At 52.1% G+C, this 26,109-nt stretch overlaps 1 long non-coding RNA gene across 1 annotated transcript; it reads left to right on the top strand.

Moving 5' to 3' along the window:
* The first annotated feature begins 785 nt into the window (after window positions 1-785).
* LOC120870105 lies at window positions 786-24,956 on the top strand. Its single transcript, XR_005722729.1, has 2 exons — window positions 786-837; window positions 24,887-24,956. It is a non-coding gene; the product is annotated as an uncharacterized LOC120870105 (long non-coding RNA).
* The last annotated feature ends 1,153 nt before the right edge of the window (window positions 24,957-26,109 follow it).

Here is a 26,109-nt window from a genome sequence, read left to right as displayed (position 1 = left end):
AAAGCTGGAGAGAGTGTCTGCGTATAAAAATAAGTAAGTGTTTTCATGAAAGAAATGATCAGAACTCGCTGTCCTGTTTTAACTGCACTTAATTTTGATTTTGGAAGTGACCCATGTAAAAAAGACTCTTAAAATTATATGGGTCAGACAAGATAGTGAGTGCAGTTTTTCTGCCAGTGTTCTAGAATGACTCTTCAGATTCAGCTCTTGCTTAATCCTGCAGTGCAGCTGGCCTTGGAAAAAGGTCCTTGAGGGTTCTTCAATACACTTAACTCTCAAACCAATCTTATGAGGCCGATAGGAAGATGTTCTCATTCCCATTTTACAGATGAGGAAACCGAGGCAAAGTAGTTAAATGGTAGATTCAGGATTCCAACACAAGTTTGTTTTTTTTTAACTCCAATTAGACTTTGCATTCCAAAGTGAGCTTTTTTTCTTTTCTTACACTGCAGCTGAATATTAAGATTCTCCAAAATAGGGACTTTCCTGGTGGTCCAGTGGTTAAGAATCCACTGCCTGCCAATGCAGAGAACGTGGATTCAATCCTTGGTCCAGGAAGATTCCACATGCCTTGTGGCAACTAAGCCCATGAGCCACAACTACTGAGCCCACCTGCCTAGAGCCTGTGCTCCACAACAAGAGAAACTACCTCAGCGAGAAGCTCTCGAACCACAACTAGAGAGTAGCTCCCACTTTCTGCAACTAGAGAAAGCCCACTTGCCACAACGAAGACCCAGCGCAGTCAAAAATAAAATTAATTAATTAAAAAATATTTCTCATTGCAGACCCATCAGACTGGATGAAGGCTCAGGCAAGCTCTTCTGCTATTACTCGGAGGTATGAACTCCCTCAACCCCAGCTGGCTCTGCAAGGGGGAATCCAGCATATCTGTTGTCAGAAATATCTGAGCTTAAGACAGGGAGGATTGAACAGGGAGGCCGATCCACTACCATCACTTTTCATTGTTCTTCAGCACCTGGACTTTGTGTGTTTAAACAAGCCAGGTAGATGGCTTCATGCTGGTTCCCAGTGATTAGAGATGCTCCTGCATCCTGCTGCCCCCCACCCCCCACCCCGTCCACTCCACCTCAGCCCACTGTAGGACAGTCGGTTATTAAGAAAGGAAGTGTCCACATCTCCTGAGGATCTGTGGACAGCCATTTGAACTATGGTGTTAGAGAAGACTCTTGAGAATCCCTTGGATTGCAAGGAGATCCAACCAGTCAAGCCTAAAGGAAATCAGTCCTAAATATTCATTGGAAGGACTGATGCTGAAGCTGAAACTCCAATACTTTGGCCAACTGATGCAAAGAACTGATTCATTTAAAAAGACCCTAATGCTGGGAAAGATTGAAGGTGGGAAGGAGAAGGGGGTGACAGAGGATGAGATGATTGGATGGCATCACCGACTCGATGGACATGAGTTTGAGCAAGCTCTGGGAGTTGGGATGGACAGGGAAGCCTGGTTTGCTGCAGTCCATGAGGTCACAAAGAGTCGGACATGACTGAGCAACTGAACTGAACTGAATATAAAGAGATCCTGCTGGAAGGGACACCAATAGTAGCAGACAAGAATGCTGTTGTCTCCTGGAACAGTTGCTGGTCTGGATATCATTCCGGGCATAGTTTATCACTCAGTAAAGAATGTAGACAAGGGGTAAGATTGATTATGGATTAGATAGTGCCTTTGGATTGAGGTAAGGGAGCGCTGCTGGAGGTAGGCCTGAGGATGAAGATGGAAGAGGGACATGGATGGTGATGGGGTTTTGATGGTTGGAGATGACAGAGGGTGGAAACAGCCCAGGTAGGGGACAATGGTGCAGGAGATGGGATGTCAGAGGAAGAATGGTTGTTGCGATGCTGGGCTGAACAGCTCAGGAAACTAGCTGAAAGGTCCAAAGCCAGGGGTGAAAATCTGATTGTGGCTTGGGGTGGCTGGGGAGGGGACAGGTTGCCTAGGGGAGGCACTGCTTTGTGGTCACCCATGCCTGATCCCAGAGGCACCAGCTGGAATGATACCCAGATCAACCATGTTCCAGGAGACAACAGTGTTCTGCCCGCTTCTTGACTGGTGTCCCTTCCAGCAGGGTGTATTCACAGGGCCATCTACAAAACCCTCAGGGTATTTACTAAACCTGTTTCAACAGCCCAGCCGGGAGGTCCTTCCTGGCTGAGATTTAGTCAACCTGTTTCCCTAGGAGGCCTCTTTTCCCACCACAAACAGATGGGTGCTGATGTAAGCAGCGGGCGAAGCCGTTAGTCAGCACCAGAGGGGCTTGTGCTGAGGGGCCAACGGAAGGAAAGGCGCCGCCGGACATGGCCTCTTCTAACCCCGACCCCAGTGAGGGAGGCAAGGCAAGAGGCCACCCGGGAGGCCCTGCCAGGTTCGTGTACAACCTTGGGTGGCCTGAGGCACAAACTTAGCCTCAGAGAACACTGGATGTGGGAAGTGGCTGCTGCTGCTGCTGCTAAGTAGCTTCAGTCATGTCTGACTCTGTACAACCCCATAGACGGCAGCCCACCAGGCTCCCCCGTCCCTAGGATTCTCCAGGCAAGAACACTGGAGTGGGTTGCCATTTCCTTCTCCAATGCATGAAAGTGAAAAGTGAAAGTGAAGTCAAGTCGCTCAGTCGTGTCCGACTCTTAGCGACCGCATGGACTGCAGCCTACCAGGCTCCTCTGTTCATGGGATTTTCCAGGCAAGAGTACTGGAGTGGGGTGCCATTGCCTTCTCCATGTGGGAAGTGGAAGGGTCCTTTAAGACCCATCTGGTTTAAGGCCATGCAGAGAAGAGAGAGGTGTTCTGATTCCCATTTCCCAGATGAGGACACGGAAGCCTTGGGAGGGAGAGAGCTGCGCCCAGGGCCCTGGGGAGGGGCAGCAGTAGAACCCAGCTCAGCACCTCCAGCTCTGGACAGCTGCAACAGCATCGGCATCTGTGCACGTGTGGGATCCTGTTTGGGGCAGTGGTCTCAGAGGGGCTGGTATTGGACTGAGACTGAGCCGGGCTCCCCCCTGGGTCTGCCATTCCCTTGGGGGAGGGTGTGACTTGCAGCCTCTGTCTCTTCTTTGGTGACATTGGCAGGCGGGTTCTTCACCACTGAGCCACTGGGGAAGGCCCTCTTCTGTGACATTTGTTGTGTGCTTAGTCACTCAGACGTGTCCAAATCTTTGTGACTCCATGGACTGTAGCCCGCCAGGCTCCTCTGTCCATGGCATTTCCCAGGCAAGAATACTGGAGTGGGTTTCCATTTCCTTCTCCAGGGGATCCTCCCCACCCAGGGACTGAACCCACGGCTTCTGGTCTCCTGCATTGGTAGGTGAATTCTTTACCACTGAGCCACCTGGGAAGCCCACAGGAGTGTTCAAAAATTCCTCCTTCGGTGGGAGGAGAGTTAACTGGGATGGGCAAAAGTAAAGCTCCCCGTGAATGTTAGCCTCTTCCCCCTACAAATCATTAGTTCCAGTGGGGGTTCTCTGTGTACTTCAGTGTGGGCTTGTGTGTGAGAGCACATGTGTATGTGTGTGTGTGTGTGTGTGTGTGTGCATGAGATATCTGCAGATCTTGGCCAGGCAGCCACAGCGAGGGGAAGTCACAGTGTTCAGGGATCTGGAAGTCTTTAGGGGCTGAAGCTTCTAGGACTGGTGTGAGGGGTGCTGCTGACAGGAGGAGGCACTCCAGGACACCCACTCCCCGAGCTGCTGCCAACCCTGAAGGCTCAGGGGACAGGGCAGGCGGTCTCGGGGTGGGGCGGGGGGGGCAGCCCCTCTTAGGGAGCAGCTCCACTGTCAGGAGTCAGTCATGAGGAGGTCCCTGTGGGCATTCATAACGCAGCCCAGCCCAGAGTGTCTGACTAGGGGTTAGAGAATGGGCTTGAGGGCACCAGAAGAGGAGAGAAGAAGCACGGCTGGCCCTCAGGCCTCCAGCAAATTCCACCTTCCTTGCAGTCCCAGGCGATCTTGCCTCCCAGCCTGAATCATCCTCACTCCAGCTCTGGAATGAGAGTCCTGTTATCTGTGCTAATTGTTGACATTTGCACAGCACGCAATCCCAGGAGCTTGGGGACCCAGAATGCACAGCTACTCTTCCACATGCTGAGTTTATGACATCAGCAGAACTGGGGCCTGGGGGGTGGCTGGGGGCAGGGGACAGTGGCCATCAACACTGATTCTAAGCTGCCTGCAATGTCCCCATTGCAGTCACACAGGCATGATGTGTTGCAGTCCTGGAAGACCAAAACTGAGGGTCAGACCTCGATGGCCTTCCAGTCCAACTGCCTCGCTTTATACAGGAGACTGAGGCTCTGGTTAGTGACGGTGTAGGATCACAATTTCCCTCCGCCTCTTCCATATTCATCCTTTGACTTCATATGCATGAAGCACCCTTTTGGTGACCATCCTTCATACACACCCAGCCTCCCCCTCCTGCAGTACCTCCAGCTTTATTTTGCTTCCTGGAGCTACCTGACATTCTGTATGGATGCTCTTTCTCTTCTGTCCCCTTCCCCCATTAGAATGAAGCTCCAAAGGGGCAAGAATTCTTCCCCCATTTCATTAATTGCCATATTGTTGCATCTAGAACAGGTAGTTGCTCAGAAAGGAATTGTGGGATTCATTCACTCATTTGTCCATTTATTCATCTGTTGGCTACCTCTCAGGTGGGTCTTCTGCATTGCAGACAGTGATAGCACAGAGAGGTATCAGACCCACTTCTGTCCCACAGAGCAGGTGGCTTCAGACTCTTTTCTCCAGGCTCCAGATGCCTGAAGATGGGAGGGAGCATGTTGCTAAGGTACCCTGGAAGGAACTCTGGAAGGTCCCCTGAAGCGGGGAGGGGCTGGGGCTTGGGGATAAGAACCTTTCTTAGGAAGTAGATCAGGTCCCAGAGCAGCCTCCAAGGCACAGTGGGGACCAGAGGTGCAGACACAGGTAGCCTATGACCAGAGGGAGAGGGAAAAGAATGTAGTGACCCACAGGGGTTAGGGGGGAGGGAGCAGGGATGGGGATCCTGGGAAGACAGAGCAAACAGGGCGCTGTGGAGGGTCTGGGCCCTGGGTGTGTGTGGGGTGGGGTGGAGGAGAAGGACACGGACATTTGTTAACATCTGTGTCAGTTGAGAGTGGGCGCTGGGATGGAGAGAGAGAAGACTTGTGGTCAGATGGGGAGATGAAACACAGAGCCAAATCTTGGTTGAAGGCTCAATTTTCTCATGCATAAAATGGAGATGATGACTGACCCTGGGGGTGGGGGAAGGGGAGATAAGGCTTGTACTGAAAGATCATCTCTTTGAATACACTGAGCCCCTGCTGGATACCCAAACAATGCTGGCTTGTCCTCCTCACCACTCCTCCCTTTACCCTATCCTCAGCTCTGGGGCTCTGACCTGTGGAGTGGGCCAGACCCCACCCTCCCTGTTCCCCGGCTCCTATGGTTGGTGGCCCAAAAGGCTAACCGGTTTCCTCCAGCCAACTTGACCAGAACCATCTGGGCTCTGTGGATGCTGCGGGTTTCCTGATGGGGGCCCAGGCCTTGGCCTTGCTGGGGGCTGTGAGCAGGAGAGTAACAGCCCAGATTTTGCAAGCCTGAAATAGTTTATTGCTGGGCTGAGGCAGGGAGGAAGGAGGGCATGGCCCCGGGAATGCAGGAGGAATGCCTGGGAGGCTTGTTTCTGGCCCCCACCCTTCCCCAATTCCCCAGGGGGAAGCCAGCAAGGCTCTCAGCCAGCTGGGCACCGGGTTGCGCAGAGCGAAATGGTTTGGGCGCTGAACATTCCTGGTGCTGGGGTGTTCTCAGGGCCTAGCGGTGGGTGTATGCATGAGGGGAGACCTGGTCTTCCTTTTGATGTGGGGACCATCTCCAAGGAGGCTGCCTGGATAAGCCTGTCTCACTCCTCATCGTTTAGGCTCCCCACACCCCTGACTTTGGCTGGGAGGACCATGGACATACATCTTGCATGGTACTGGCAGGGGAGGGGGCTGTGCTTTGGCTTGAAGTGTGGCCCCTGTGTCCTCCTTCAGACTGGAGCTCTCTGAAGTCAGGGTGTATGTTTTCTCTTAAGACTGGGGGCTTTCCTTACAGTCTGAGGCTGTGATGCCGTGGGGAGGGCTGTGTCAGCTTGCCTCACCCAAAAGTTTCCCATGGCTGGGATGGGGTGGCCACTGAAACTGCAACTGCAAAAGGGTCTTCACCCCCATTCCTTTAGATCCAAGACTGCATTGTTAAGGACCCACTGAGTCTTCTGTGGATCAGACACCAGCCTCCCAACAGCCTTTGCCCCACCCCCACCCCTGTTCATGGGACATCTGAGGCCCTGCTATGTGAGATGGGGAGGAACCAGGCCCTGGTCGCCCACCTGGACAGTCCACTTGGCCCTCCTGGTGCCACACTCTGGGCTCCCCCCCACCACTCTGCTTGTGTCCTAGGGTCTCCCCCTGACCCCGGGAGGGACTGGGAGTGGACAGGTCAAAGCGTGCCAGGCATCTGTCCACTGATGATACCTGTGCATTCCTGGGCCCTGCATCGGGGCCAGTCATCTTCCCTTTCATGTTTGGCTGTCTGATGGAGCCAGTGGATATGGTGAGGGTTGGGCAGGGGCCCTGGGGCAGCCAGGCAGCAGCAGTGGAAGGCAGAAGGCAGAGGAGTGACGCCCAGCCGAGGTCACAAGGTTCCAGCGCCCTTAGGTCCCACCAAGCTCTGGCAGGGAGGACACAAGGGGTCCAAACTCTGCCTGGCCAGACTGCATCCCTCTGTTTCAGCCATGGCTTTTGGCTTCCGTTGGCAGCACTTCCTTTTCCGATCTGCCCCCACCCCACGACTCTCACACTCCTGGAGCAGCTGCAGGGGCTGAGTCTGAGGTCACAGGGATTGGGGATCTATGTGGAGCTGGGCCACCCTGTGTTGAGGATTATGGAGATGGAAATCAGGGTTTAGGATCAGACACTGACCAGGGTTAGGAGTCAGCCTGCTTTCTGGGTTAGGGGATTTGATTTTGGAGGTGGGATTAAGGGTCAGGCTGCACTCAAGATTAAGGGTCAGTCTATACCTAGGGTTGGGAGTCAGTGTGTACCTGGGATCAAAGACACGGCTTCCTCAGGAATAGTGTATTCTACACCCAGAATTAGGGAGTGATGGGCACCTAAGGGTGAGAGTTTGTTTTCCGCCAGAACTGAACCTACAGCGTGGCCAGAAAAGGTGACCCCGGCGAGTCATTCATAGACGGTAGAGGATAGTTTGCCATTTGGAGGGGCAGGATTCATTGATTCCTTGGCCATCCCTTCTGGGGACCCAGCAGCAGGAGGTATGAGGGACAGGGTGAGGAGACTCAAGGCTCTCAGAGAAACCTTCACCAGGAACACTGGTGGGGATGGAGCACAGTGTCCAGGCTAAGTCCAGTGAGTGGTTCAGAGGCAATATTGCCCAACGCATGGCCAGCCAGGAAGAATACTGAGTTAACTCCATGGATAGCGCTTCTGTTTACACTGTACCTCTTGAAACGCAGTCACCAGTAGCTCATTCTGCAAACATTTCCTGAATACCTACCATACTTTAGACCAGAGGTTCTCAAACTTGAGTGTACAGAGGAACAACCAGGAAGCTTGTGAAAAAAGGCCGGTTCCTGGGCCCCACCCCAGGGGCTCTGGAGAAGGAAGGTACTGGGAGCTGCCCAGGAATCCGCACTTCCAATAAAGTCCCCAGGCGATTCTGCTGTGATGAGGTTTTTTTTTTTAATTGATTTATTTTATTTTTGGTTGCACTGGGTCTTCATTGCTTTGCGAAGCTTTTCTCTAGTTGTGGCAGGTGGGGGCTACTGTCTAGCTGCGGTTTGAGGGCTTCTCACTGCAGTGGCCCCTCTTGTTGCGGAACATGGGCTCTCGGGCATGTGGGCTCGGTAGCTGTGACCCACGGGCTCAGTTGCCCTGCGGCATGTGGGATTCTCCCAGACCAGGGATCAAACCTGTGTCCCCTGAATTGGCAGGTGGTTTCTTAACCACTGGACCACCAGGGAAGTTTTTTTATTATTATTTTTTAAATTGCTGCTATGATAGTCTTATTTTTACTTATTTTTTCAGAGTTTTAATAAAACTTTTAATAGAGGGTCAGAATACTAACAAGCATTTTCCAGCATAACAAGGAAAAGGCAGCAACATGAATTCTTTCAGTTAGAATGGCATAATGTAATAGTTTTAAGACCATACTTTTGAGACCTGTCCTCAAAAGGCTCATGGGGTTAAAAAAAAAAAAAAGAGGATTGTGGAAAATACCGTAACGCCTTCTGGTGAGTTCAGTGCACAGAGTGGGTGCCAAGGATTTCTGGGATAAAAGGGTGTGTGACCATTTTCAGAGAAAACCTTGCAAGAAAGTTAGGGAGTTTCTCTCTCATTTCTGACCACCAGTAAGCTAAAAATGTATGGTCTTATTGCAAGAATTGTATAAAAACTTAGCTGTGTAACCTTCCCAAAGCATTTTCATGTGCTTGGCAAGGTAGGAGAATTCCGGCAAACACACTGGAGGTTAGCTTTGAGCAAAGAAGTGTAAAGCAAAGTATAATTACTGTATTAAATGAAGCAAAGTAAAAGAATGCACATAAAAATGCCATCTTGGTACAGTGCTGGGGAAGGAACAATGCATGACAGCCATTATTATTAATAACTTACCAATTTCTATAAACAATCATCCTGAAAAGCACGACTCAGGCAGCGCAGGTCAACTTTGTTTAAACTGTGGCCCCGTGCTCTGCCCCGCTCTCCCCTGCCTTGTTCCACCCGCCAGGAACCTAGTCTGCAGTTGGCATACGGAAACAACAGGGGGTGTGTGTGTTTATTTTCCCAATATTAAATCACAATATTGATTATGTTTTAGCATACGGCGCATTTCTCTCTCCCCGAGCTGCTCCCTGGTCAAGAATCTGGTGTGAAGTGTTCAGTCATTTTGAGGACCTTGCTGAAGGCAGGAAGCCTGGATGGTTTGCCTCCCCGCTCCCCATTCCCCGGCTCACTGCCATTGGCTTGCTTCTAGAAGCTTATATAACCTTTCTTTATTTAAGGCTTCTATTCTTCAATCTGAGGGTGAATGGACTTCCGGGCCTGCCTGTGGGGCAGGAGCTGGAGGTGTTATGCTTCTCCAGCAGGGTGAGAGGGCTGGACTGAGTTCCAGGAGCTTCTGGAGGCCATGCCCTCCCTGGGCTGTCCTGGGATAGCAGACCCTCCCGTGGGGAGGGCAGGAGGTGACGTTCCATTTGCCTGCCTGGACTGCAGGCCGCCTGGTCTCAGCCTCCTTAGATACTGCCAGGAAGCTTTTTCTTTTATCCCAGTTAAATTTCACCTTGTTGATTTCAGGCCAGTGTTTCCGGGGAGGCATGGGGTTTCAGGCTGGCTGGGGACTTTCCCAGCCCTCTGGACACCCCCTTACCTCTGGAGCTCCCCTTCCCACAGGATCACTCCATCTCATTCATGCATTCAGCAGGCATTCCTTGCACACCCATTAGGTACCCCGTACAGTGGGTTTCCGTGGTGGAGGCCTTGTTCACAGGTGATAGGTGATAGGCACGGGGTGAATCATTTCTCTCTAGGGTGGTACAATACTACCTCATGCCAGAGGATTAAGAAGGCATAGGAGGAGTACCTGACTCACTCTTGAGGGGCATGTGGAAGGCAAGGAAGTCTCCATGAAGGAGGTAATGGTTTATCTGAATCTAAAATTATGAGAAGGGAAAGAGGGGATATATGTAAACATACAGGTGATTCACTTTGCTGTTCAGCAGAAACTGACACAACATTGTAAAAGCAACTACACTCTTGTTGTTGCTGTTCAGCTGCTAAGTCGTGTCCAACTCTGCAACCCCAGGAACTGCAGCCCACCAGGCTTCTCTATCACCATTTCCCTAAGTTTGCTCAAACTTATGTTCATTGAATCAGTGATGAGAAAGGAGGAGTGGACTGGGGGTTATTTAGGCAGAGAGAGTACCCTGAATGTGAGTCTGGAGGCTGGAAGCAGCATGGCCAGAACTGGTTTAGAAGTCACTTTCTAGATGCCAGAGCATGAGGTTCGAAGCAGAGAGGAGATGGGGCTGAGTCTGGAGAGGCCTGCAGGGGTGAGCTCACAGGCGAGTGTGGGGAGGTAGAGCCTTACCCTGTGGATGCTGGGGAACTATGGATGGTTTCAGCTAGAAGGGAGTGAACTGGTTAGGTCTGCTGACTTGACATGGTCCATTAACAGCAGCACCTAATGTATCCCAGGGGACCAAGGAGCCTGGAGGGCTACAATCCATGGGGTCACAAAAGAGTCGGGCTTGACTTAGCAACTAAACAACAATGTATCTTTCCTGTGCTTGTGGGGCCCCTGCTTCTTAAGAGAGAGCTCCGGGAAGGCAGGCTGTTATGAGAACTGGTGTCATGAGCCACTCAACTGCAAAAGGTGGGGAAAAGAGAAGACCCTCAAGCCAGAAGGACCTGAGGTTGAATCCCTCACTGAGTTCTGGCAAGATATCGAAACTGCCTGAGCCTCAGCAGCTGCGTCTATAGAATGAAAAGAAGTGAAAGTGTTAGTCACTCAGTTGTGTCTGACTCTTTGCAACCCCTTGGACTGTAGCCCGCCAGGCTCCTGTGTCCTTGGGATTCTCCAGGCAAATATACTGGAGTGGGGAGCCATTTCCTCCTCCAGGGGATCTTCTCAACTCAGGGATTGGACCTGAGCCTCCCGCATTGCAGGCAGATTCTTTACCCTCTGAGCCACCAGGGAAACTGTCTAATACTATAGAACAGGAGCCATCTAATACTGATGGCCGTGTGGTAGAGAGAGTTGGGGAGAGCCCACGCAGGAAACAGTCTGGAAGTGCAGCCCAGGGGAAGGGTGGCTGAAGCTCATTCCAGTCAACTTGGCAGGGGGAGCCTGGTCTCCCAGCCTGGGGTCCTGGCCTCCGTCCCCATAGCTGTCTGATCAGCAGTCTGCAACGTGCCTCCCTGAGTGAGGTCTGACAACAGCCCCGGGGAGGCATCCCCACTGTAAACAGTGGGTCCCTGTGCTTCTCCTGATCTGGCCCCTCAGCCCTGGGTGCCCTGTGGCCCCTGAGCCTCTGTCTCCAGAGCAGCGGTGGAAAAGAAAGATCTGCCCAGCTTTCTGCAGGCCTCGTGATTGTGCAAGGCTGTCTGATTCCAAACAAACTGCAAAACTTACTGCCTCTCAGGCATTCTGGCCAGCAGGTGGCCAGGCGGCCACTGCTAGGGACAGCCAGGGCCTGGGTCACAGGCCACGCCAGCCCGACCAGGGGTCAACCTAGACTCCTGGTGTCTGGGCCTGGCATGGTTGGGTTGCTGGCGAAATGGAAAGATCTCTGGACAGGGAGTCAGGCAGGGGTCCTAGTTCCTAGCCCTAGTCCTAGTTCCCCCCACCAATTCGCTGTGTGATGTAGGGCAAGTTCCTTGCCTTCTCTGGGCCTTAGTTGCCTCGGCTGAACCTGAGGAGTTTGGTGGCGATGATCCCACAGGGTGCCTTCCATCCTGGTGTTCTGGGAGTCTGAGTTCTTGTGCCCTAGAGATTGGACAGCATCTCCCCAGATTCTGGATGAGGGCCACACCCACCCCTCTCCATTCATTCAGTATCAGCTTCAACTCCAACCACAGGTGAGAGAAGAACTCTGACTGCAGCCCGTGTAAGAGCAAGGCAGTTTTCTTGGAAGTTTCCTGGTGCTGCTTCATTCATTATTTAATTCACTCTTGCATTCAATGAAATGGAAACATTTTGAAAAATCATTCATTCATTTGGTTAACAATTACTAAGGGACACCTGCTAGGTGGCAGGAGCCATGCTCGGATCTGGGAGTCACTGGTGAGCTAGATGAGGGAATCACAGGCCCGCCCAGCCTGAGTTTCCTGAGAAGCGGCAACAGCAGGCCTACAGGTCGTGTCTGGAGAGTAAGCCGCGAGAACCCCACTCTCTGGTAGGACCTCATCCACTGCCCCCGTGCAGAGCCCTGTCCTCAACACCAAAGGGAAGTGAATGCCAAGTCACTTCAGTTGTGTCTGACTCTTTGTGACCCTATGGACTGTAGCCCATCAGGGTCCTCTGTCCATGGGATTCTCCAGGCAAGAATACTGGAGTGGGTTGCCATTGCCCTCCTCCGGGGGATCTTCCAGACCCAGGGGACTGAACCCACATCTCTTATGTCTCCTGCATAGTGCCCCCTGGGAAGCCCCTGAGGGTAAGCAGAGGAAAATAAATCCTGCCCCCAGGAAGCCCTCATGTAGACAGGTGCCCAGTCCCTACCTCTGGAGCTGGTGGGGGAAACAGCCACCACCTCAGGGACTCTCAGAAGCCTTGCATCAGCAAAGGCTGGGCCCTGCCCTGAGCATGCTGAGGAACAGCCTGCAAGGAGTGGGACCATTTCCTCTTGGGCCTCTTGCCTGGCATACGGGCTAACATAATGTTTGGTGAGACGGACGGGGTCTTCCCCAAAATCGGAGGTGACAGATTCAGAGGTGTGTCTTTATTAGCAGTTATCTGCTTTAACTCCCCTGCTAGATAGTTCTTGGGGACGCTGGGAGGGACTGGAGGCGCAGCCAGGAGGGACTCAGGGCTGAGTGATGAAGGAGGTGCCTGCCGAGGGGAAGGAGGCCGCGCAGCGGCTCCTACCACCTTATGCAAGAGGGGGAACAAAAGGGCTTTCTGGGAGGCGTTAGAAGATGAAGTTGCTGGGTCCGGGGCAAACTCAGCAAGCCCCTGGGGCCCTGAGTTAGCAGTAGCAACTGAAAGGGGGGGATTACAGCTCCTGACCCTCCTCACAGAGGCACCACCCCCTGGTCCCCGCCTGGGCCTCCTCACACAGCTGCCTTGCCTGAGCTCCTGCAAGGGGCCTGGTGAGGGGCTGGTCCCTTCCACTTAGAGGGGAACAGAGCCTTCCTAGGGAAGGAGCTGCCTGACCCCTGACCCCTGACCCTGGGGGCACAGGCCCTGAGCAGACTGGGTGGCCCAATTTGGGGCCAGTCAGACACTTGACTGAGCTCTGGGTTTAAGGGGAAATCACTGCTCCTCTCTAGGCCTCTCCTTCCTGGTGATCAGTGAGAATTAGGGACGTGGACCACTGGCAAGTCCAGGTGTCCTTGGGCTGGTTCCAGCAGGCATGAGGGAAGCCTCCTCTTAGTCATGTGGTTTCTGGTGAGCAGGTGTGTCCCCAACACAGATGGGTCTTTGAATTTGGGGGCTGATAGGAGTCTAATAGTTAAGTAAAAATGAGAAGATATTTGAAGTCCCACAGTCTGGTCCCCACTGGCCTTCCCAGTTTTACTTCTTAAAAAAAAAAAAAAATATATATATATATATATATATATATATCCATATTTATTTATTTAGGCTATGCTGCTTCTTAGTTTTGGCATGTGGGGTCTTTTTTTTGGGCCTAGTTGCGGCATGTGGGCTCTAGTTCCCTGACCAAGGATCAAACCTGAGCCCCCTGCATTGGGAGCATGAAGTCTTAAACACTGGACCACCAGGAAAATCCCCCCATTTTACTTCTTAATACCTCCTGTGCTGTAACTGATGTTGCAGTAACAGCAAGCTGCAGACACCGTGCTGTCTGTGTGTGATGTTCAAAATGCTCTGCGATCCCCTGGCCTGGCTCGCTCTCCGTTTCTTACGGCCCAGTGCTGCCAGCGCCCTTCCTGCTCCTCCTCAGAGCTCTCAGCTCACTAACTCAGTTAACCATCTTCTCCGTGTCTTTCTCCCAAGAGACTGTTGGCTTCATCTTCTTCTTTTTTTTTTTTTTTTGATGTGGGCCTTTTTAAAAGTCTTTATTGAGTTTATTACAATATTGTTTCAGTTTTATGTTTTGGTTTTTTGGTCACAAGGCATGTAGGATCTTGGCTCCCTGACCGGGATTGAACCCTGACCCGCTCCATTGGAAGGCAGAGTCTTAATCACTGAGCCACCAGGAAAGTCCCACTGCTGGCTCCTTGAGAGCTGGGGTAGAGCTGGCACCTGGGCCACATGGGACCTGAGCCTGCTGGCAACACCTGGTGACCAGGACGGCTCACAGGGTGACGAGAATGGCACAGGAGCTCAGTTGCAGAACTGCCTGGGTGTGGAGGGCAGTAGAGAGACTTACAGGGAGGCAGGAAAGTGTGAAAACGGGGTGCGGGGGATCTGTACGTAGAAGCTTCCAGAAGCGAGACCTGCCAGGGTAGAAGAAGCCCGGCAGAAACAGAGCATTCCAGGGGGTGGGAATGCTGGGAGAGGGAGGCGGCTGTGGGCAGGAGCTGAGGCCTGGAGAGAGGGTGGGAAACGTGGCCAGGGTGGTCAGGCTGGGCCTCAGACACTGTGCGGAGGATTTTAGGCCTTATCCAAGGAGTAACGTGAAGCTATTAAGGGGTTTTAAGCAGTTGAGGGAGTGAGGTGATGAGATTTGCATTTCTAAAAGATCACTTTCATCAGTGTGGAGAGTGGATTAGGAGGGACAAGAGGCTATTCCAGTTGAGAGAGGGGATGGAGAGGGGAGCGGACAAATTGAGAGGTTTAGGATGGGAGCTGACAGAACTTGGAGACTGGATGATTTGGAGGGAGAGGGTGGAGGCTCTAGGCTTCCCTCTCACCCCTTGGGCTGGTCAGTGGCCCTGGGCAGCCTGTGAGCCCCTGTGTGCTTGTGCACCCCCGTCGGCCATGGTGCAGGGCTGGGGATGCTGGAGCCAGCCCCTCTCCTCCGAGCAGCCCTGTGGGACAGGAGTGTGGGGCCAGGCTGCAGCTGCCCAGCTCTTCCTCGCGGTCAGTGCGCCAGTAAACCTGCCCTCATGGACGGGGGCCACAGATTCACACGGACTCAGACCGTCCATATGTGCATGTGTACCTTAGACTCATAGATATATTCATAGCATAGCATAGCTTGGATGTAGACATTAGAACACTTCCCCAAGACTCAGATTTACAGACTGGGCCCCCCAACGTGTACTTGTTGACATGTATAATTAGATCTATTGATGATAAAAAAAAAAACAACACCAACATTTAGTGGGTGCTTGATATGGGCCAGATTTCAAACACTTCGTATCCCTGGTGGCTCAGACGGTAAAGAACTTGCCTGCAATGCAGGAGACCAGGTTCGATCCCTGGGTCAGGAAGATACTTTGGTGATGGGAATGGTTACCCACTCCAGTATTCTTGCCTGGAGAATTCCAGGGACAGAGGAGCCTGGTGGGCTCACAAAGTGGACTCCATGGGGTCACAAAGAGTTGGACACAACTGAGCAACTAATACTTACATGATAAATCCCATAAAGATGCACAAATATTGACAGAGCATACTCACAGTACCTGTGTGTTGTTGATCATACATGTACTCACACGTATGCATGACCTATGCACATTCAAGCACCTAAATATTATTCAGTGCATACTTTGATATAAAGGTGCACACATTTATTATAAAGGCATAAGTTTCTGCAGAGATATTTTCAAGTGCACACGCACAGGCACACTCATATATGCAGTATACACGTTCAGTTCACACGTGTATATTTTCTCTTTTGTGCCAGGTACACAGGTTGTATACACACATCCTCATAGGCAACACAAGTGATACACACTTGCACATACATCACAGGCTTATGCACACACGCACACATGTGCAGGACACACAGATACACACTCTTTTACCTTTTCTCACGCAGGGCAATTTATGACTGGCCAGGCTCATGTCCGGACTTCCCATTAACATTAATGAGGTGATGTCGCTGGGCTGTTCCTAAACGCTTGTCCTGCAGAGGCAAGGGTGGGGGTGGTGGCCAGGAGGAGGGGACCGGGAGGCCATGGTCGCAGAGGAACAGCTAATTATCCGGCTGACCAGGGTTTGATTGTTTTTCCCACGGTGCCCCCAACTGTCCCTAATGCAAGGCCAGGTCTGGCTGCACCAGAGGGTGTCAGGGGCAGGAAGCTAGATGAGGGAAGGGGGAGGGGAAGAAGGGAGCAGGAGAAAATGGTGGGGGATGGGTGGTGACTGACCCCAATTTCAGTATCCTCCTCCCCCTTCTTCAGACATCCCCTTTGCCTGGAGCTGGAATTGTTTCCTGAAGGGGTTCAGAATTTCTGAAGTTTGAGTTCCTGGGGGCTTGTCCTCCTCACCATGAACTTTGTATCAGAGTCACATTCAACTTTTTATTTCAGGAACTTTCATTCGCTGACTTAGGGGGCAGAAAAGGAGCCCCGCCCGTATGTTCCTCCCTTAATGAGGAATGCAGGAGTAACCAAGCACGGTCATCACTGCCTCCTTCCTCCATCCAGTCTTCCCACCGTCACCTCAGTGAAACACCTTTCCCAAGCACGAGTAAGGGTAGGCTTCCCATGAGTTCCTCAGAGGAATGGCTCTCAGGCCTTAAGGGCTAATGCTCAAATCATGATAGTAATGGGAAACTGCAATAATTTAAATGCAATAAGCGCAAATAGCCTCTGCACACCTCTTCCCTGCTTGCAAAGGTGTCTTTCATGTCTTGATTCACACGAGGCTCAGAAGAGTCCTGTGAGGGTTGCAAGGCAGGTGGGTGCGTGCATGCTCGGTCGCTTCAGTCATGTCCAACTCTTTGCGAACTTACGGACTGTAGCCCTCCAGGCTTCTCTGTCCATGGGATTCTCCAGGCAAGAATACTGGAGTGGGTTGCCATGCCCTCCTCAAGGGGGATCTTCCCAACCCAGGGATCGAAGCCTAGTGTCCTGCGTCTCCTGCACTGCAGGCCGGGGTTATCCCCATTTCACTGATGTGGAACCTGAGGCCGAGAGAGGAGAGGGTCTCCCATGATCACGTGACTGGGGAGGGGCAGGCTGAGGCTTGAATCTTCTAAGCCTCTTCTCTGTGAATCGCTACATGCTCTCTTTCATGTATTCGTGTGGCTCCCCCCGCCCACCCACCCCACCATAAAATGAATTAGTCTTCATGTGCTTCCGGGGTACTTTGTGTTAAATCTCCCAGGAAGCCTGCAACAGTCCTGGGGTGGAAGGGGGAGGCCGAGGGTCATATACCCTGACGCTGGGAGAACCTGGGTGGCCAGCTTGTCTCCTCAGGACATTTCAAGGCCTTCTTGAGCTCAGATGGCACCGAGATGATGTCTGGAGGCTTAAAGATCAGAGAGCTGGAAGGAGACCTCTAAGAGCCCTGATCTAAACACTGCCTCCAGGAATGTCCACCTCAAGAATTATTAGCTCAATTTACAAACAAGGAAACTGGCCGAAGTCATTAGGGCAGCCATATTTATTGAACACCTGTTATATTATTAAGCCCTGAACTCAGTACTAGATGTGGTGGGAGGAGTCAGTGGTCATAGCTCTCTAAAGAGCTTAGCGTCTGGTGGGGAAGAAAACATTTAGGACTTGGGAATCAGACTCTGGGTCTGAGTTCCAGCTTAGAAAGTCATTTGTTTTTGAATGGCTTTGAAGGAAAGTCACTTTAACCTCCCTGAGCCTCAATATTCTCATCTCTAGAATGGGGATGCTCCTGCCCTCCTTCAAGGCCATGGTTACAACTAGATGTGTGCAATGCCTGTCCCAGTGGCCCTCACAAACACAAAGCTCAGTTGATGTGTTCTTCCCTCAATTTCCTGGCAGACTCTTCCTGGCATCACTGTTCCATCTTCCCTCTCTCCCTCCCGCCGGCCACTCTCTCATGACTGACCACCTCCGAACTCTTGGCTCAACTTTGTCAAATCTCCCTGTTCTAGCTTGGGTGGGTGCAGGGACCCTCTTATGAGGGATGTTGAACAGCATGGGGATCACGGGGAGTCAACAGCTCTCCCTGCAGCCTCTACTTTATCCCCCTCCCACCTGGAGGAGACAGGGAGACCCAAAGACATCCCCTCCCAGCTTCTCTGGCTTCCTCGGTCCAGGGCACTGCTTTTCCCAGGAAGACCCCCTTCACCCAGCCAGGGGCTCTTGAAAGCTGGTGGGGAAACTGAAGCCCTTTCAATCAGTGTCTTTGAGGGACTGAATCCAGAAAGGCAGTTAGATGCACGGATCACCTAACCTCGCCTGGGATATTCCAGGAGGGATGGCTTAAAATCCCGCCAGGGGATGTTTGCTCCCCTCCCAACTGTGGACGTCAGCCCTGTTAGGGGAGAGTGAGGGTGAGCTTCTGTGACAGGAGTCTCCTTCGAGCTGAGCAGAAAACTGCTGCTGATAAGTTTGGGAGGGTCAAGGTCTGTCTGCCAGGGCTCTGCAGAACCTGAGCCTCCTCCCTGTCTCTGTCCAGATGGGGATGAGGACTTCTGAGTACCTGTCCCCACTGTGCCATCACCTCCCACCTTGGCCTTGGGTCTTCTCTCTTGGCCTCAGTCCTCTTTCCTGTAAAATGGGTAAATAACCACCCCCACCACGGCCAAGCCTATCCACACTGGTATGTTATGAGCCTCTCATAAGACTATGAATGAGAAACACTTTTATTGTATTTATTTTTTTAAAGACGTTTGATGCAAACCAATTTTAAAGGACAGGGAAGCCTGGCTTGCTGCAGTCCATGAGGTTGCAAAGAGAGTCGGACACAACTGAGCAACTAGATAATGACAAAATTTTTAGTCTTTAATGGATTTGTTGCAATATTGCTTCTGTTTTATGCTTTTTTTTTTTTTTTTCCTGGCCATGAGGCAGGTGGAATCATAACTCCCAACCAGGGATGGAACCCACACCCCCTGCAGGGGAAGGAAGTCTTAACCACTGGACCACCAGGGAAGTCCTGAGAAACACTTTTAAATGCCTGCTCTGCATTCAGTTAGGGACTTGGACAGAGTTTTGGGGTTCCAGCTAGACCACTGTTCGTTTTTGGTGGACAAGAGGGCTACCCATGTTGCGAGAGTGTGCTTCACTGTACCTGGCCCTCCTCCAGCCTTAAGTAGTAGAAACACCAGCTAACCAGAGCCAAAGATGCCTCAGAATTCTCGTACTGTGGGTCCTGCTAACACCAATAGGAAAGCTTGCTGGCTGCCTGGGGGCTCTGTTCACATTCTCTGGGCTCAGCAGGTCCCTGGGGGCCTGTTCCCTTGGGAAGATAGCCTGGCAGGAATCTGCTAGTGTCCCAAGTTCAGAGCCTATGTAAGGGTACCTAGGGCAAAGGGTGAGTGGGAGGTGCCTGGAGACAGTGGGTTAGCAGGGGACTTGCCAGGAATGCAAGCAGAGGGAGCGGAGTGTGTGAGTAAACAGTGGACGGGGCAGAAGGCCATGGGGAGAACAAAATGGGAATGTGGATGCGGATATGGGGGGCAGGGCACTGGCTGGAAGTGACTGGTGGAGAGGACCAGGGCTGGGTGATTGGTGCCCGGGTTAGAATTTCACACTGAACTGTGAACTTGTCCCCCGGTACTCAGGCTGTGATTCACCAGCATGAGGAGTGGATGGAGTTGGGATGGGGTACTGGATTCTAGGGTTCCTTCCCTGATCCCTCAACCAGGGCAGGCCTCTGTGTTTTCTCAAAAGTTTCACCTTAACAGCCTGAGATCTTACAGGGCGAGCCGGGCTCTATGCCTGCTATGGGCCTTGTGCCATTTCTACCTAAGGTTAAGGATCTTTTAGGATCAAACCAGTCCATCCTAAAGAAAATCAATCCTGAATATTCACTGGAAGAACTGAAGCTGAAAACTCCAATACTTTGGCCACCTGATGCAAAGAACCAACTCATTGGAAAAGCCCCTGATCCTGGGAAAGTTTGAAGGCAGGAGGAGAAGGGGGCAGCAGAGGATGAGATGGTTAGATAGCATCACCAACACCATGGACATGCATTTGACCAAACTCCAAATGATAGTGAAGGACAGGGGAGTGTGGCGTGCTACAGTCCATGGGGTGGCAAAGAGTTAGACACGACTTAGCAACTGAACAACCACAAAGGACCTCTTCCCAAAAAAGGGCCCTGAGAGCTCACACGTGCTTGTAAAATCAGGGGCTCGGGGTCACCGGGTTCAGAAGCCTGTTTGTTCCATTTTGCCTCTTTGCACAACAGCCCAAGGCAGATGGCCTCCCCTCTTTCAGACCTCAGGTCTTTTTATCTGTACAATGGGGATTAAATGATCCCTGCCCACCGCTGCAAGACCTGTGGGGTCAGGGGACTGGTGTGGGCTCTGGAAGACTCTGACAGGACCCCAGAGGCGGTCTTTGTGGGTCAGAGGGTGGGTACTTTAGCGGGACTTGGGGAGGAGGAGGAGGGACGGGGAGCACCTCCCTGGCCTGCTCACTTCACAATAAGCACATGATTTAATGCAGCCAGTAAATCCTTTTCCGCCTCAGCTTCTCAGCTACCGCAAAACAGGCTCATAATTCAGTTGTTAACAAGTCTAGGATTAAGGCTGCAGCTGCAAGATGCAGGGGGTGCCTGTGTATGTGTGTCTGTGTCTCTGTGTTTGTGTTGGGGGCTGTGCATCTGACCATGGAGACGGTGTCTGTGTGTGTGTCCATTTGTGTGTGCCAGCGTGCATCTGGCTGTGCAGGAGTAGGGGTGGAGGTGGGGCACGGTGTCCGTGGAAGAAGTCCTGGCAGCTGGCTCAAGGGAAGACCTCGTGGCCTCAGGGAGTGGTAAGACCTTGTCGAGCTGTTCCTGGAACTATACACTCTCAGGGTTGGGAGGAACCCCAGGCTTCATCATGCCCCAGAACTTGAGCAGCAACAGACAACTGTGGGAAAAAGGAGAAGAAGGGGGTGTCATTGTAAGTCGGTGACCATTGGCCTTGGTTTTCACATATTGAATTTATTTGAAGCAGAGCCTGCTTCTAAATCCCCTTCATGGATCACAGCCCTGTGTGGCGAAGGGGCTTGCGTAACTCAACGAAGCTATGAGCTATTCAAACCAGTCAATCCTAAAGGAAACCAACCCTGAATATTCATTGGAAGGACTGTTGCTGAACCTCCAACACTTTGGCCCAGACTTGATGCAAAGAGCCGACTCCTTGGAAAAGACCCTGAAACTGGGAAATATTGAAGGCAGGAGGAGAAGGGGGCGACAGAGGATCAGATATTTGGATGGTATCACCAATTCAATGGACATGAATTTGAGCAAACTCCAGGAGATAGTGGAGGACAGAGGAGCCTGGCTTGCTGCAGTCCATGAGGTCACAGAGAGTCAGATACAACTTAGTGACTGAAGAACGGTAACAACTACTAAATTCCTGTGACTCTTTTTCAGGCTTTCAGGACCTGAGAATTGGAAAATAGGGGTGGAGAAACCCCCACTCAGAGATGATGAGATGTGGGTGCTGTGGGAGCAGTCTGCACACCCAGGAGCTCTTGGGTGCAGGCTGGGCTTCTTCGGACGCACGCTCACCAGCAGGATTAATGCTTATGCGGTGGGGGAGCAATGGAGACAAGACTCCTCAGAGCCCCCAGCTGCAGCAGTGAGAGGAAGGAATTGAGCTCCCCATGAGCAGCTGGGGTGTGTGTGACCACGAGGCAGGTTACTCAGGCATACGGAGTGGGCAGCCAGAGAGCCCTGGTTCGAATCCCAGCTTCCCTGATTGTCAGCTATGAGAGGGCAAGTTACTTCATCTGTCTGAGACAGTTAAAGAAGATAGTAATTTAAGAAATGTTTGTCCCATTCCCCCTAAAGGGTCTCAGAGATTTGTAGCACACAGAAATGGAGCCTTTCTCAATGGGCTGGCCTGCTTTAAGGCATAGTAGGGCATTTGCCCCAGGGCATATGGGGTGTATGCACCTGGCATGGGGGGTGTTTGCACCCGGGTGTGGCGGGATGTCTGTCCTTTGTACACCGGCTGGATGTTCTTCCCTGGGCTCCAGAACACCCCATGCTTTCTGATTCTTCTGGCCGTAGCAATGCCATTCCCTGGGCCTCGAAAGCCCTTTCTCAAATATCTGTTTTGGCTGAGGCCCTGAACCCTCAACTAAGGTATTGCCTCTGAGGGTCAGGACTACCTTTCAAAAGTGCCCATTTCCCACCCACCTTGTGGTAGGCGCTCATTTAAATACTTACGGCATTGAGTTCTAGCACTTCTTTCACGGTCGAAGGGTAAGCTGCTCATGTCACTCTCTCCCCACAATCACCACCTCCTGAGAGCAGGACAACATTCCCCCTAAGCACCTGATGCAGTGGCTGTTTAAATAACGAGTATCAGTTACTTGCAAGAATGAATGAATCCATGGGAGGCAAAGCGGACAGAAAGAACGTGCTCTGAGAGTTCAGAAGGTGACATTATTTCCCGTTAGGGAGAATCAGGGGAGATTTTACAGAGGGGCTAACTTGGGAGCTGGCCTTGAACAGTGGAGTTGTGAGGAAGGGTTGGGAAGACACTTCCAGAAGGGGGACTGGCATGTGCCAAGGCCGGGGGCAGGAGGGAACTGGCCTCCTGGGGAAGCCCGATGGATTTGGAGGGGGTCAGGAGGCAAGTGCAGAGGCTGACTTTGGTTGGCCACCCAGCTTCCTGTCCTTTCTTCTGGGCAGAGTTTTTCTCTTCCATTTCTGCCCTGCCTCCTCCAGGAGCCCAGGGGATTGATCTGCCCCTCTCAGTATTCCCCTTCCTCTGGCTCAGCACCCTCCCCGCTCTGTTCTGGGACCGTGAGCCACACCCAGGAGCTCAGCATCGGCTCCTCTGTTCTCTCCCCATCCCTTCTCCTTGAGCCCTGGCTCTGAGCCTCGGGGAGCTCAAGCTGTGAGTTCGAGTTTGGGCAGGAGCCCACTCACCCTGCAGTGACGTGTTGGGGCTGTCTGGGCCACAGGGAGCCAGACAGGAAAACCGCCAGTCCACGGAGCAGGGTGGCTGGCCACAGTGTGCCAGCCTGGGGCCCGCCCTGCCCCTCCCGCCCCTCCCATCCCTAAGGGGTGTCCCCAGTGGACTGGCCAGTGGCCCGTGGCTCTGGGGGGAACATGCTTTCTGCAGGCTGTGGCTGAAGAGGACATGAACCAGCTGTCCTGCCAGCTCTGTGTGGGGAAGGGGAGGTGCCCCTTGCCAGCCTGCACCCCACAGGACGCCAGCCACAGGCAGAGTGGAAAAGCTCTGGCTTCTGTCCCCTACCCCACTGGTCATTTCCCCCTTGGGGCCCTTGGATGGGAAAGCCAGAGCTGCCAGTACCGGGGGCAGTGACCCCCCAGGGGGGTGTTTATGGGCATGGGCTTGAGAGAAGCCTGAGAGAAGCCGGCACTGACCGGGACCACTGGTTCTTCAGCTGGCAGACTGTGGTGGGACGCGGGGAGGGAACGCCTCCCCTGAGAGCTGGGCTCCCCGCCATTCCCACCACCTACCAATCGCCTGCTGGGTGCCAGGCTCCCCTGGCTCTCAGAGGGCTCCCGGGGAGAAGAGGCCAGAAAAGTGCCAACAGAGGCCCTTCCCAGCCCTTGCCCCAGGCCTCCTGGGCCTGAGGCAGGCTCCTGAGGAAAAGGGGGCTTTTACCGCTCCAGTGATGCAGAGAGGGGCCTCCTCTGAGAGGGGCCTGGCGTGGAGGAGTGGTCCCTGGGGGTGGGGAGGCTCTAGAGGGGTCGAGGAGTGTGGACATGGCTGGCTCCCTAGTGTGGAAGGCAAACAAGAACTGGCTGGCTCATACCCTACACCGCAGTCCCCCGCAGTGAGGGTCTCTGACCCAGGCTGTTGGTTTTCTTCCAGAGCAACAAAGACAATCAAGACAAGGATCCTGTTTCCTTCAGATTTTCTTATGGATTCAGTCCACCCTTCCTCAGTGCTGGCCCGGTTTACTTGTTCCTTCCTCCTTCAGTCTGTTCTCTTCTTTGTTCATTCATTCAAGAAATATATCTGAGTACTTGACGAGTACTCGGTCTTTTGCTGGGCTCTGAGGTCTAAAGAAAAGACCCTGATGCTGGGAAAGATTGAAGGAAGAAAGAGAAGGGGATGACAGAGGATGAGATGGTTAGGTGGTATCACCGACTTGATTCTGAGCAAGCTCCGGGAGCTGGTGATAGACAGGGAAGCCTGGAGTGCTGCAGTCCATGGGGTTGCAAAGAGTCGGACATGACTGAGCAGCTGAACTGAACTGAGGGTCTAAAGAAGTAGGGGGGAAAAAAAGGGAAAAAAAAATAAAGAAGTAGGGAATAAGAGTTCTTAACCTTTTGGGGAGCGAAAATCTTCTTGATGAGTGATAAGCAGTATATATCCCCTCTCCCAGAAAACTGCCAACATCACCAACCTGGGTTAAAAATTCCTTAATGCTATCAGCCTTGCCAGGGAGGCAGACATAAAACCGGGAACACAGTGTGATAAATGCTAAGAAGGTCTGATTTCTAGCTTACTAAGTAAGTCTCTTACTTCTTTGAATCCTGGTTTCTTCACTTTTAAAAAGGGGATAATTGTATCATCTCTAAGTGTCACTGTGGAGAATAAATGAAATGAACTCTAGAAGGGGCTTATGTATAATAGGTGCTCATGTATGTGAATACTCCTTCTCTTCCCTACTTTTTCTTGAGGGATGCAAACTCCTTTGACAGCTCTAAGCATGGAGGGCAAACATGCTAACAGAATTCTGGAGGAAAGGTCACCTTTGAATGGGTTTTGAAGGATGACTAAGAGTTTATGATAATGTCTCCCTCTCCCTTTCTTTGTTCTTTTAATGCAAAAGTTTCGGGTCCTTATTACCAGGGGCCAGAGATGGTGCTAGAGATGCTGCTTCTCAATAGTGTTAAGTCTTGACTGCTACCCTCTTTGTGCCTTGCACTGTTCTAGGCATCTTGCATTTATCAGCTCACTCAAGGGTTACCTCATAACACTAGGAGCTGGGTACTGTTATCATTCCATTTTACAGAAGAGAAAACTGAGGCACAGGTAAAGCAGTGTCGCCCAGCTAATAAGTAGCAGAACTTGGATCTATACCTACTTGGTCTGGCTCCAGAGTCCTTACTCTAAACCACTACTCTACACTGCTTTACGAGGGTAGCTGTGTTTTCTCTCCCAGATTTGAACTTCTAACTCCCTCTCATCTTCTTGCAGATGACTTCTGTTGGAACAAAGAATCCAGGAGGAAAAATGAAAGTCCTAGAGGAAATCTACTGCCTTTCCCCAAAATACAAGTCTCAAATTTAACTGGGAGGGAGAAGGTGGCCTCTAGCGGAATAACTTTAAGGAGTGGTAGGAACATCAGCCTGGAGCCAGAAGAGACAGTTTGGGTTTTGTTTTTGCCGGTGATTCATGGGGTCGCAAAGAGTTGGACACGACTGAGGGACTGAACTGAACTGAACTGAATCAGTCTCCACAGGCCTCCATTTCCTCATCTGTGAAATGGGCATGTCAAGTCCACAGACTGGAGCAGAGTCTGTAAAAGCCCTTGAGGCAGCTGCCCTGTGTGCCTCCCATGGCCTCACCAAGGGCCAGTCCCGTTCCAGGGCTTGATGTCTGCCTGCTCCACAGATTGTAAGTCCCTCCCGGGAAGGGCTGGGTCTGTGCTCTCCACCAGCTCTCTGTACCACCTCTATAAACGCTTGCTCGATGAGGAGGCCAAGAGGCAAGTCAAAAGTGCCAGACCTTACACCAAGAGACCTCCTTCCTTTTCACAGACTAGAGGCCTGATCTGTTGTGGTTCAGGGAGTTCCAGGAGAGAAGCCAGGGTTACTGGAGGTGCGCCTTTCCCAGGGTCTAGGAGGAAACCTTCCCGTTAAACCATGCTGTCCTCAGCCGAGCACCATCAACCTCCATTCCCCTAGTCTTTAGATGCCTAGCAATGCCCAAGCACATCCAAACCAAACAGTGCTCTGCAGCCCCCAGGGCACAGACAGGTGGCCTGAGGAGGGCCAGGTCACCTTAATTCCACACAAAGAACCTGCCACAGTTCTCCTGTTAATACACTGGCCTTCTCCACATGGTCCTCCAGAGAACTGCCAGGGGGGCAAAAACATGTGTGGCAAGTACCAAGATCTGGAAACCAACCCCTGTCAGAATTTAATTTTGTAATTTGCATGCTATATATCAAGCCATAAGGTCATTGGCTATTTAAGAAATCTGTGGGACTTTCCTGGTGGTCCAGTAGTTAAGAATCCACCTTGCAATGCTGGGGACATGGGTTCGATCCCTGCTCTGGGAGGATTCCACATGCTGCAGGGCAACTAAGTCCATGAGCTGCAACTACGAAGTCCATGTACCCTAGAGCCTGTGCTCTGCAACAAGAGAGGCCACTGCAATGGGAAGCCTGCACACTGCAACTGGAGAGTAGCCCCTGC

Source organism: Oryx dammah, unplaced genomic scaffold (assembly GCF_014754425.2).
Source record: "Oryx dammah isolate SB20612 unplaced genomic scaffold, SCBI_Odam_1.1 HiC_scaffold_11, whole genome shotgun sequence".
NCBI lineage: Eukaryota > Metazoa > Chordata > Mammalia > Artiodactyla > Bovidae > Oryx > Oryx dammah.
The sequence above is the reverse complement of the archived record's forward strand: the minus strand, read 5'-3'. Positions and strand labels throughout refer to the sequence as shown.